This window comes from Equus caballus, chromosome 14 (assembly GCF_041296265.1).
Source record: "Equus caballus isolate H_3958 breed thoroughbred chromosome 14, TB-T2T, whole genome shotgun sequence".
In the NCBI taxonomy this organism is placed as follows: Eukaryota; Metazoa; Chordata; class Mammalia; order Perissodactyla; family Equidae; genus Equus; species Equus caballus.
Genome location: NC_091697.1, coordinates 40,044,943 through 40,057,075, shown reverse-complemented (window position 1 = coordinate 40,057,075; position 12,133 = coordinate 40,044,943). Strand labels below are relative to the sequence as shown.

Below are 12,133 nucleotides of genomic sequence, written 5' to 3'. Positions count from 1 at the left end.
TTTATTTGCTCACAAATCTGCAATTTGAGCAGGGCTGGGCAGAATAGTTCATCTCTGCTCCGCACAGTGCCTGCTGGGTGGCTCCGCCAGGGCCAGAGGGTCCACTTCCAAGATGGCTCACTTACATGGCTGGCAAGTTGGTGCCACCTGTCACTTCCTTTCCATGTTGACCTCTCCACCAGGGAATTTCTCCACCGAGGAACTTGGAACCAAGGGTGAATATCCCAAGAGAACAAGGTGGAAGTATGTGGCATTTTTACAGTCTAGTCTCAGAAGTCACATTGTATGTCTTCTGTCGGTTGGTTGAGGCATTCACAAAGGTCTGCCCAACTTCAATGAGAGGAGACATAGATGCTACCTTTTAGTGGGCTTGTGGAAGGTTCTAGAAGAACACATGGCATGTAAGATTTTGTTGCAGCCACTTTCAGAAAATATAATCTGCAACACATTACAGGGGTGTATTAGTTTTCTGTTGCTGTGTAACAGTTACCACCATTTTAGTGACCTTAAAACAATACACATTTATTAGCTCAGAGTTTTATAGCTCATGAGTCTAAGCAGACTCAACTGGATTCTCTGCTCAGAGTCTCACAAGGTCAAAGTGAAGCTGTCAGCTGGGCCAGGCTCTTGTCTGGAGGCTCTGGAGAAGAATCCACTTCCAGACTCATTCAGGTTGTTAGCAGATTCAGTTGCTCTGGTTGTAGGATTGGGGTCCCCATTTCTTTGCTGGCTGTCAACCAGGGGTTGCTCTCTGCTCCTAGAGGCCACCCGCACATGGCCCCTCGGTCTTCAAAGCCAGCAACGCCACGTTGAGTTCTCCCTCTTTGAATCACTTTTAACTGCTTTTTATACTGCCAGATGGAGAAAATTCTGTGCTTTTTTGTGTGATTAGATTATATCGACCTGGATAATCTCCTTTTGCCATACAACACGGCGTAATCAGAGGAATAATATCTCATCATATCACAGGTTTCACCCACACGCAGAGGGGAGTGGGAATAAGAGGATGAGGGTCGTTGGAAGTCATTCTTAGAATTCTGCCTGCCACAGATGGTTTGGTTCGCAATGAATTGAAAATTAAAACAAAGTGGTTCTTCATCACAGTCTCAAAGCACTGGTTTAGAATCCAGCAGAAAGGAATGACATGTATACGAATGGCTATAATTTGAGACCTTAAGGGCTAACTTCCAAAAAGAGAAGGGGAGAGAGAGAGCAGGGAGAGGTCAGTGGGAGGGGAGAGGATTATTTAAGTGGAAGGGGATAGGATCGGGGTTTCTTGAAGATTTGGTATTTGAACTGAGTGTTGGAAGACAGATGTGATTGGGATCTTTAAAAAATGAGGCAGGAGGACAGGATTCCAACATTTATATTTCTATTTTGGCACCTTTGGATATAAGCACAGAACTGAACTGAATCCTCTGAATCTTCTTTAAGGTCATTTTATCACTTTTCTGTTACCGCAAACAATGCTGCATAGCAGAGCACCCTAAAGCCCAGTGACTTCAAACAACAGCTATATATCAGCGCTTATGGGTCTCAGATCAGGTAGGTGGTTTCCCTGGCTTTGGCTGGGCTCTCATGCATCTCTGGTCAGCCTGGGGTGCCCAGGCAGCTCTGCTGGCTTTGGCTGGGCTCTCATGTCTTTGGGGTTGGCTGCCTGTCAGCTGGTGCAGGATGAGCTCAGCTCTTCTCCGCATCTCATCTTCCACTTGCCCCTCACATCTTCGAGCACGCCAGCCTGGGCTTGTTCCCTTAGAGGAGGCAGAAGAACAAATACAGGGGTAAGGAGTGCGAGTCTCTTGAGGCTTAGGCTCAAAACTGACACACTGTTGCTTCTGCCTCATTGTTTTGGCCAAAGCAAGTCGCAAAGCCTGCCCAGATTCAGAAGGTAGGGAAATAGACTGCACCTCCTAATGGGAGGAGCCCTGTGATCCCATTGCAGAGGACATGGGCACAGGGAGACGTGGAGGATTGGAGCCACTTTTTCAGTCAGTCTACCACAGTCATCCTGAGAAATCTTCCTAAATTCTCCAGAATAAAAACAAGACCCTCCCTCCCAACTTCAAATGTATTGTTTCTCCTGCTAAGCAAGGGTTTCTGGAGAGATTTACATATGAGAAACCATTCGGAAAATGTGAAGTGATTCATTAACCAGAGTTATAAGAAGCCAGGCTTGTGAAAGAGTCTGTAGTCTTCTGTGTGAGTAGAAGACAAAAGAGGAGCATTTCTAGGCGACCTCATCACCAGTGCCCCTGCAGTGCCTCCACCAGCCCACGTGGCACTCAGCCTTCAGTGTCCAGCCCCAAAGCCCCCGGCAGAACTGTTCCCAGAACAGTTATTCCAGGAGAATAAGTCATGGTTCTTCTCCCAGGTCCAAGTAGCAATTTTTAGAATGAAATTATCTCAAATCTGGCCTGTACCATAGACAGAAACTGTGTCTTTTATGATAGTCCCTGAAGCACGTAAGCCAAGGCCAACAAATAGAAGTTGCACAGTAAACCTTTATCAGATGAATGGGTGGGTGGGTGGGTGGGTAGATGGATGGATGGATGGGTGGGTGGTGGATGGATGGATGGGTGGATGTAGATGGGTGGATGGATAGATGGATGGATGGGTGGATGGGTGGATGGTAGATGGGTAGATGGGTGGATGGATGGATGGTTGAGTAGACACATGTATGACAGATGCTTCAGCAGTCAACTGAAGCTTTCTTTTAGAAAAATATTATATTATCAGAAATTTTGTTTCCTTCCTTCCAAGTCAGTATGTCAGCTTGAAATCTTTGTGTAATTGTTCCATGTCTATGTACTTTACAGAAAAAAACAAAAAACTGATTGCGTGTTGCAAAGGGATGGAACCATGTTCTCCCTCATAAACCCTGTTGTTATTAGCCTACCATTTCAAAATGAGGTCCATGCATTCCCTATGATGTTAATCATTCTCTAGAGGGCTGGGGAGAGTGGGTGGGGGGAACTTCTTGTCAAAGAAATTTGTGAAATGCTGGGTTAGACAAAGTTAGGCAGCTTTCTTTTCTGTCAGACTTCACAGAGCCTAAAGATGTTAATATACATTGTGAATCTCCAAGAGAGTATTAGAATATGTAAGTGTTGAAAATTGGAAGGCTTTTTTGGGAGTAGGGAAGAAGGAAGGAGGTACAATATTTTTTTTTTATTATTGTGGGAAAGTATACATAACGTAATATTTATCATTTTAACCATTTATAAGGGTGCAATTCAGTGGCATTAAATACATTTACCGTGTTGTATAATCATTACCACTATACCCAAAGCTTTTTCATTATCCTCAATAATAACTCCCTTTAAACAATAACTCCCCTTTTTCCCCAATAACCTCTATTTTACCTTCTGCCTCTATAAGTTTACCTATTTTAGATGCCTCAGATAAGTGGAATTATAGAATATATATCCTTCTGTGTCTGGCTTATTTCACTAAGCATAATATTTTCAAGATCCATCCATGTTGTAGCATATATCAAAATTTCGTTCCTTTCATGGCTGAATAATATTCCATTGTAGGTATGTGCCATTTTTATTTATCCCTTTATCTGTTGATGGACACTTGAGTTCTGCCTTTTGGGTATGTGGATAATGCTGCTATGAACATTGGCATAAAAACACCTGTTTGAGTCCCTGCCTTCAGTTCTTTTGGATCTATACCTAGGAGCGGAATTGCTGGGTCATGTGATACTTTTGCATTTAACCTTTTGAGAAATCACCAAAGTGTTTCCCATAGTGGCTGCACTATTTTGCATTCCCACCAGCAATGCACAAGCATTCCAATTTCTCCACGTCTTTGCCAACACTTATTTTCCATTTTTAAATGATAGCTATCCTAGTAGGTGTAAAGCAGTATCTCATGGTGGTTTGGATTTGCATTTCCCTAGTGATTAATAATGTTGAGCTCTGAGAGTTCTTTATGCATTCTGAATATAAGTCCTTTATCAAACACATGTTTTGCAAATATATTCTCCCAATCCGTGGCTTGCCCTTTGAAGAACAGAGGCTTTTAATTGTAATGAATTCCAGTTTATCCATATTTTAATTATAATGAATTCCAGTTTATCCATATTTTATGCTGTTTGTGTCTTATTTAAGAAACCTTTGCCTAAACCAAGGGCACTGAAATTTGCTCGCATATTTCCTTCTACAAATTTTATAATTTGGCTCTTACATTTAGGTCTATGATCCATTTCGAGTTAGTTTTTGAGTATGGTGTGAGGTAAGGATTGAGGTTTATTTTCAGGCATATGGATACCTAATTGTTCCCACATCGTGTGTTGAAAAGGTTAGCCTTTCCCCATTGAATTTCCTTAGCACCTTTGTTCAAAATCAACTTATACATCTGGAGTCTCCATTCCATTCTCATCGATCACGTCTTTCTTTACTTGAGTACCACACTGTCTTGGTCACTGCAGCCCTAGAGCAGGCCTTGAAATTAGTATATATTAAGCTCTCCAACTTTGTTTCTCCTTTTCTAAATTGTTTTGGCTATTCTAGGTCCCTCGCATGTCAGTTTCTACAAAGATTACTTTGAATCTATAATTTTGAGAGGATTGACATCTTAACAATATCAAGTCTTCTGATCCATAAACGTGATATATCTCTCCCTTTATTTAGGTCTTTGATTTCTCTCAGCAGTGTTCTGTAGTTTTCAGTATATTAGTCTTGCACATTTTTGTTAAATTTATCTCTCGGTGTTTAATGGGTTTTCATGCCGTTGTAAATGGTATGTTTTATTTCAGTTTCCAGTGTTTCATTGCTGGTGTTTAGAAATACAATTGATTTTCACATGTCAACCTTGTATCCTGTGACATTGCTGAACTCACTAGTTTTACTAGCTTTTTTTAGACTCCTTAGCATTTTTTATATAGATAATCATGTCGTGGACACTTAGTATTTTGACTTCCATCTGTAGTCAAAGAATGGAAACCCAGAAAGGTGCGGGATTGCCTGCTATGCCACTTTTCATAATCACAGAGCCAGGAGTCTGAAACTTCGGTTTTCTGGATCTTCTTTCAGGGTCTTCCCCACCACACCAAGTTGCTTCACAGGCTTTCAAGCCTCAAGAGAAGAAGTTCGTATCAGTTAAGTTTAGATTTGGGTGACCTAAGTACAATAGAAGTTTATTTTTCTCTCACTTAAAAGTCTGGAGGTTTGCAGTCCAGGGCTGATATGGTACTTCTGCTCCATGAAGTCCTCAGGACCCTAGGCTCCTTCTCACTAATACCTTCACCATGCCTAGGGCGTGGGCCCCCACCTCATGGTCCAGCATGGGGCATTTGCATTCTATGCAGCAAGATAGAAGGAATAAAGAAGAGGGGCAAAGGTGCACACCAGTGATTTCTTCAAGTAGGTTCCGTGGGCTGCCACACAGCACCTGCCCTCACATCTCATTGCGTTGAACCCAGTCAGGCCACATCCAGCTGCAAGGATGTCTGGGAAAAATCATCCTTATTCTGAACGGTCATATTCCCTGCTAAAATTTCTATTACTGTGGAGGAAAAAGAGAACAGCTCCTTGGGGACATACAGCAATTTCTGCACAAACCTTAAGGTTAGGAATCTAGAAAGAAAACAGTTTGACAGTGAGAGAAGGAAGAAGGTGGAAGAGTTCAAGGTCTGTTGCCTCTTTTAGAAATCATTTTAGGATCAAGTGAGCCAGCTCTCTTCAGAGTTTTGTAGTCCATTGAGTTGACCTGAAGCCGTTTAGTTAGAAGATAAAGTTAATCCTCAGAACCCCTTTATGGTATTAAATCGTTGGGACTATATTAGACATGTCTAATCATGGATGACCTTCCTTCCTTGAGAAAAGATAAAGCAAAAGATATCTCTGCTCATTCATTCATTCAACAAAAATTGCTATTTCCTACCCTCAAGTTGGGGAGAGAGAGACAGTAATGAAATAATCACCCAAATAAATGTGAAATCACAGAGGAGCAGTAAGGATGCTGTAAGGGCACACTTAGGGACTCTGATCTAGTCAGGGAGGTCAGGGAAGGCCCGAGAGTTTGGATTCATTCCTGTAGGAGTGTCTACTTTCATAGCGGAATGGTGTGTTCTGAGAACACCATCTTGTCTGCTGTTTTGGGTACACTTCATGTATCATGCCTGGGGCACGAGATGCCTAAGAGATCATTATGTAAGAACAAGAATGCCAGAGTGTGCCTAAGGTGGGGGTGGGTGAGGTGGTGGGGTTGCTCCTCAAGGAGGTTCAGAGCCCTTAGTGGCTTCTACCCCAAGAGAAATGGAGAAGAGTTCAGAGATTCTGAGATGGCAAATGGAGGAGGCCAGGATCATAGTCCACAGTCGAGACTTTGTGGGCCAGGAAGGAGCCCAAGGAGCTAAGTACCAGAAGGAATTTTCTAATAACTGTAGCCATCTGTATGGAGGAAGGGAGCTCCAGTCCCCTAGCGGCCCAAGCCAATCTCGGGGATCATCCATGAGCTGTAGCAAAGAAAGGCTTAGTGGGTCCAGTGGAACGTCAGGAGACAGCATCCCAGCTCCCATTCAGCAACCATTTTGTGGGACTCTGAGGCATGGCACAAGGGAAGGTCCCGGCAGTTGTGGGTAAGAGGAGGGCAGCACCAGAGGAGGGGACAGCCATCAGTCACCTTCTGCTTCCCCACCTTCCCCTTCCCGCCCCCGCCTTGGGGGACCTTTGCAAGCAGTGAACAGCCAGACAGCCTAAAGATCTAAGATTGTAGAAATCAACCAGTGGATCACAGCCTCCCAGGTGTACTTGGGAATTCACTCTTCTAGCTTAAGGCAGGAGTGGCCAGTGGGTCCTGTCCTTGGGCCAGCACTGGCTGACTGGTAAGGGCCGCTTGGAGCACAACGTTGGGAAGGATTCTCAGAGGCTGAGAATATTATTATAGGTTGGTGATGCCTGCCTTCATCCTAGTGTGATTGTAGTGAAGAAATGGGATAATAGATGTAAAAATGCTTTATAAGTTGCAAAGTACTATCTGAACAGTAACTAATAATGGTAGCTATGATTTTTAATTCTTCGTAAATGCCAGACGCTGCTAAGAGTTTTACTTGCTGCCTCTCGTTTAATCCTCACAGTAACCTTTATGCTTCATGCTATTCATATCCCCCATTTTACAGTTGGGAACCAAGGCTTGGGAAAACAGTGTAACTTGCCTAAGGTCACACAGCTAATAAGCAGAACTGTGGCACAAGCCTCAGTCTTTCCGACTCCAAAGCAAGCGCTCTTCTACACTTTGTTTTGCTGTCTTCAGAATGCAGGGATTATGATTGTAATTATTACTCTTAATAAAGCAACTGCTCTATTATATCGTGGCTCCGTCCTGATTCCCCAACTGGGAGTCTCATAGGATGTGTTTGCCGTCATTTTTTGGTCCCTGAAAGGCTTAGAACTGGCCTTCTCTGCAGCTTACGTGTATTGCCTGCCTTTCTCTTTGCCCATCCACGTCTGCTCTGCAGAGCAATCTGATGACCCTCTGTGATACTCTACTCGCTGAGCCTCTGAGGAGAACACTTCTTACAGAGCTTCCTGTGGTTGATCGCACGTCGGCTAGACGGAGATTTTCAAGACCCCTCGTGAACAAGGCGCAGAAGTAGGATTCACTTCCGCATGTTTTCCTTTCTGAGGACCGACTGTGTACCTAGCATCTTTCCGGGTACTAAGGTGTGGGAAGGATGGGCAGTTGCGTGTGGTAGGAAGTATTACCTGTGGTGATTACACTCTTGGGGTGATTGGCAGTTTGCAAAACACTTTCATATCGATTTTCTCTCCAAGCCTCAGTTTTGTCATCTACAAAGTGGATATAATGACGATAATAATATAGCAATGTCTCATCTTATGAAAGGGTTAGGTTATAATAAACTCACCACTTGAGGGGAAAATAACATAAAATCAGAATCACCCTTGACAGTCGCCCACGGCATGTAAAGACAAACCACCTCTCAAAAGTCCCATTTAGCCAGTTTTTCCTCTAGCATTCAAACCGATGATTGTTTCTTTGGGTGAAGCCATCACAGCATCCTCTTGGGTAGTAAGAATACTTATCTTCCAGGAGTAGGCTCATTCAGCACCAAAGTGCTCACACTTTCAGAGGCAGGAGAGAGCTAGGCCTCTGGGGACACCACCCAGGGTGCAGGGCCCCTGAGCATGAGGTCGGAGCATCGCCATCCTCTCCCGTTACGGTTTCTTTCTCTTTCTTTTTGACCACATGCCATTCCGTTCCTGAAGGTTAAATATACATGCGGTACAATTCTCTTAGGTCTGATTTCCTGACGTGCTGTCTGTGGACAAGATTAAAACTTGAGAGTAATGTGTGATGAAACAAACACCAGGCTAGGTGAGGGGAGATCTGGGCTCAGGCCCCAGGTCAGCCCCACCTGCCTCCATGGGACTTTGAGCTTATGAACCTTAAAGATGAACTTATTACCCAAGTGTCCAAGTGCTTGACTGTAGACCTACAGGACCCTTGTGAATCTATTTAGAAAAAAAATCTGTGTATATCCATCCCCACTTCTGCCTTCCTAGCCCAAGCTGGCATCATCTCTGCCTGTACCACAGCGATAGCCTCCTCCCTGGGGTCTGCCCTTCTCTCAGGATCCTAATCCCTTCTCCACTTGGCTGCAAGAGAGCTTTCCAAATGCAACCTGATCTTGCCACCTCCTTATATAAAACGTGGTACTTGGATTTCCAAATGCTTCTGGGAGAAAGACAGAATCCTCATACCTGCCCACCTCTCACCCCCAGCAGGCTTCCCCTCCTTCTCTGTGCACCACACACACTGCTCTTCTTTCAGTCCCTCTTATGTTTCATGTTTACCCAGCCACAGGGCCTCTGCACAGCCTCACTTTCCGCCTCTATCTGGAAGGGTCTATTCTCCTCTCTCTGCTGAGTTAACTGCTAATCATGCTCCATCCATTTCCTCAGGGAAGCCTTCCCTGACCTTGCTGACTGCATCAAATCCTCTTGATCTGATCCGAAAGAAAGAGACTCTCTTTGCACTTGTACTTTTCTTTTGTGCCCGTGCCACCATAGCTATTTTAACTCATTTGTGGTTCTGGATTAAAGTCTATATTCCACCCCACCATACACACGACTGTAAACTATGAGAGCAGGGCCCTTGTCTGTCTTGCTCACCAGTGTATCCTAGACACCTAGCACAGAGCCTGTCATGTGCTTTTACTCATTAAACATTTAAGTGGATGGATGGACGGACAGACAAATGGACGGACAGATGGATGGGTGGGCAAGTGAGAGACTCAAACGAACATTATCAAATTATGGATCAGAGTATTGTTTTTTTTTTTTCCTGGTGATAAAACATTTGGGATCTTCCTCTGAAGAAAATGATACAGGTCGCAATCGTTCTTTTACAGTGGAAGAGAAAAGTTACTAGGTTCCATTTGCCCTTTAGATAATGGACATTACAAAATATCTTGGCTTCCTTTTCTCTTTGCTGTTTAAAAAGTCTTTTAATGAACCTTCACACCTTAAGTAGCAAATGACCTTTTCTAGAGCCATCTGTACAAAACAAAGGGTGAATTGGACGGGTGAAATGGTTCTGATCTTGGAAGTACAGGATCAGCCTTTTCAAACAATGGTTCCTCTCTGTGGATGACTTTGTCCCTTAGAAATGGGGCCCCATACAGATTTCAGATTCCAGTATCCTGGTGTTGAGATGACGGAGTTATTGGAGTGAGGAAAATTGACACACCGGATTGCTGGGTGGAACAGCAGGACTTGCCTCACGTGGCCCCAGCAGGCTTAAGCAGTCTCGTGGTTGCTGGGTTGTGGTGTCTCTGTTCACTCATAAGCAGGGCCCTTTCGATTTGGTTCTTTCCTCACACCGCTTCATCCTGGTGGTAGGAAGGTAGGTGTTCTTAGAACAGCAGCCTACTAGGTAGGGGCTGGGGTTAGGTCAGCCCCGTTTCAGTCTGACTTGTGGAATGCCAGCATGAGCGTGGTCCTCAGCCTGCAAAGAGGGAACGTTTCCTCTGAATGAAAACATCATCTTTCTTCCTCCATCTCTGTCAGAAGAGGAGGATTCTGAGTTGAATTGCAAATGGATAAGTAGTAACCTATTTTGTTCTTGGAGCTCTACTCCAGCCTGTTCCTTGCTCAAAGACCTTCTGTGGCTCCCATCTGCTCAACAGCTCAAATGTCAGGCTCTTGGATTCTGGTCCAGACTCCCTGGCCTCATTGCTCGTGACTCTCTTTTGCTCCCCACTTACCCCTGGCCACTCAGGCTCCTTGCCATTAAGTGAATATGTCTAACCTCTGTTTTTTTGCACATGATTTCCCACCATCTGGGTTCCATCCCCCAAATCCTACCCATCCTTTCAGGCAACTCTCAAATACTGCTTCTATAGGAATCCTGCCCTGATCTTCCCAGGTAGAATGTAATCTTTGGCTCTTGGAAATACCTATAGAATTTATCTGTACAACTCTCAAGGCACTTATGTTACATTGTTGTGTGTCTTCTCCTTTCCTGTGTACTTGTCTCATATCCGTGCTGTTTGTTGAGGCTAGGGACAATTTTATTTATCTTTGTCTCTCCGACAGGTCTTTGGGCATAGCAGGTCCTCAATTCATCAATGAAGTCATCCTCATTTGTTGGATAAATGAATAAGTAAATAAATAAAAATACAGCTTATATCCTCAGAAGTCATGAAGAAAGTACATTTATCCCATTGTCCAAACTCCCTTGCTTAAAGTAACTTTGTCGGCACTTTTGGCGAACTTAAGCCCTGCCTGGCCCTCTTTGAACTACTATAACCTTGAAGGCAACCTTTAAGAGAATGCTTTGCTATATGCATGCGTGTGTGTGTGTGTGTGAGAGAGAGAGTGAGAGAGAGAAGGTAATTATAATAATCTACTTAGCAGATAAACAAATGTTTGGAATTAGAGAGTCCTTTAAACCTCAAAGAAAAATCATTCCAGCGCCTTTGTAGGGCTAGTTTGAGGGGAGGTAGAAGGGGGCATCCACCCTAAAATCTGCAGCCGAATCTGGTCTATCATATGTCCTCAGACCCTGGATGCAGCAGGTGACTTGCTCCCTTTTCCTCCCAGCATTGCCATTTCGTAGTGTCCAGCCCTCTCGCCGTTATTTGGAAGACACTAACCAGCCCAGCCAGAGACGCAGGTGTCCGCTCTGAGCTCTGAGTCTGCAGAGTTGGGATTAGAGGACGTGCTTTCACAGATCTTTCTTCCTGGCTAGAATACAGTTGGCTTGCTTCACCAAACCTTTCCTTCCTCCCTCCCTCAGAAGGGGGCCAGGCACGCTAAATAGTGATTAAACAAAAGATTAAAATTCCATTTGTGTGTGTGCGCGTGTGTGGCTGTTTGAGCACTAATCGATTGTCTCAGCGGAATGTTAAGTAAAAGCACGCAGATACCAGAAGCAGTTATTTAGAGCAGCCAGTCAAAATCCATTTCCAATTTGTTATTTAATGTGATTTCCACATTAATTCTGCTGGCCTCCCCCAATGACTCTGCCTCACCTCTCTTGCTCTGCTGCTTCCCAACCTTTGCTTCCTGTAGCCAAAGGACATCTGGAAACAGAGGGGATGAAGTCATGAAAGATGGTTGCTGAAGGAAAATAATCACAGCTTTTAGAGACAAGTCTCTTAGTCTATACAATTAAAGAAACTTAAAATTACCTCCAATTGAAAATCCAGACTTTTCTTTTGATTGCTATTGCATAAGAATTGCTGTCTTTTTGAGAAGCATTGTTCATGCCTTTCTTGGGACTAAAGGTCTTGCGGCATTTGTCTCTATTGTGGAATCCCACTGTTAACTAAGAACTTTTTTCTTTTCTGAAGAACACTGAATTTCCACGTGGACATCTGACCTCCTGTTAATGAGGAAACTCTCTAAAGCCTTTTATCAGCAATCGCCAGTCGAAGGGGCTCAGGTGTTAAATAGGTTGCCTCTGCAGGGCCCACGGCTTTGTTAGATTCCTGTCCCTGTCCTGTGCCCCAGCATGGCCATCACAAACTCGGGATCGTAACCGTTCTCTAAAAACACTGTACTAATAGGAGCTCTCCTTTACGAGAGGGCCCGACCTGGTGCCCACACTGAGCTGGATGCTTTGTAGAGATCAGCTTGTGCATCCTCCCGACAGCCCACAG

General features: G+C 44.2%; 1 protein-coding gene across 3 annotated transcripts in view; it reads left to right on the top strand.

The window, feature by feature from the left end:
- Nucleotides 1-12,133, top strand: part of GALNT10 (polypeptide N-acetylgalactosaminyltransferase 10) — a 215,614-nt gene that overhangs the window by 78,179 nt on the left and 125,302 nt on the right. The window contains exon 1 of one of the 3 annotated variants that reach the window (XM_070232997.1): nt 1,440-1,545. The exons of the other annotated variants lie outside the window; for them this stretch is intronic. The gene's annotated coding sequence lies outside the window, so the exon portion shown is untranslated. Of the gene's footprint in view, nt 1-1,439; nt 1,546-12,133 lie in introns of those variants that run through there. 3 annotated transcript variants of the gene reach the window in all.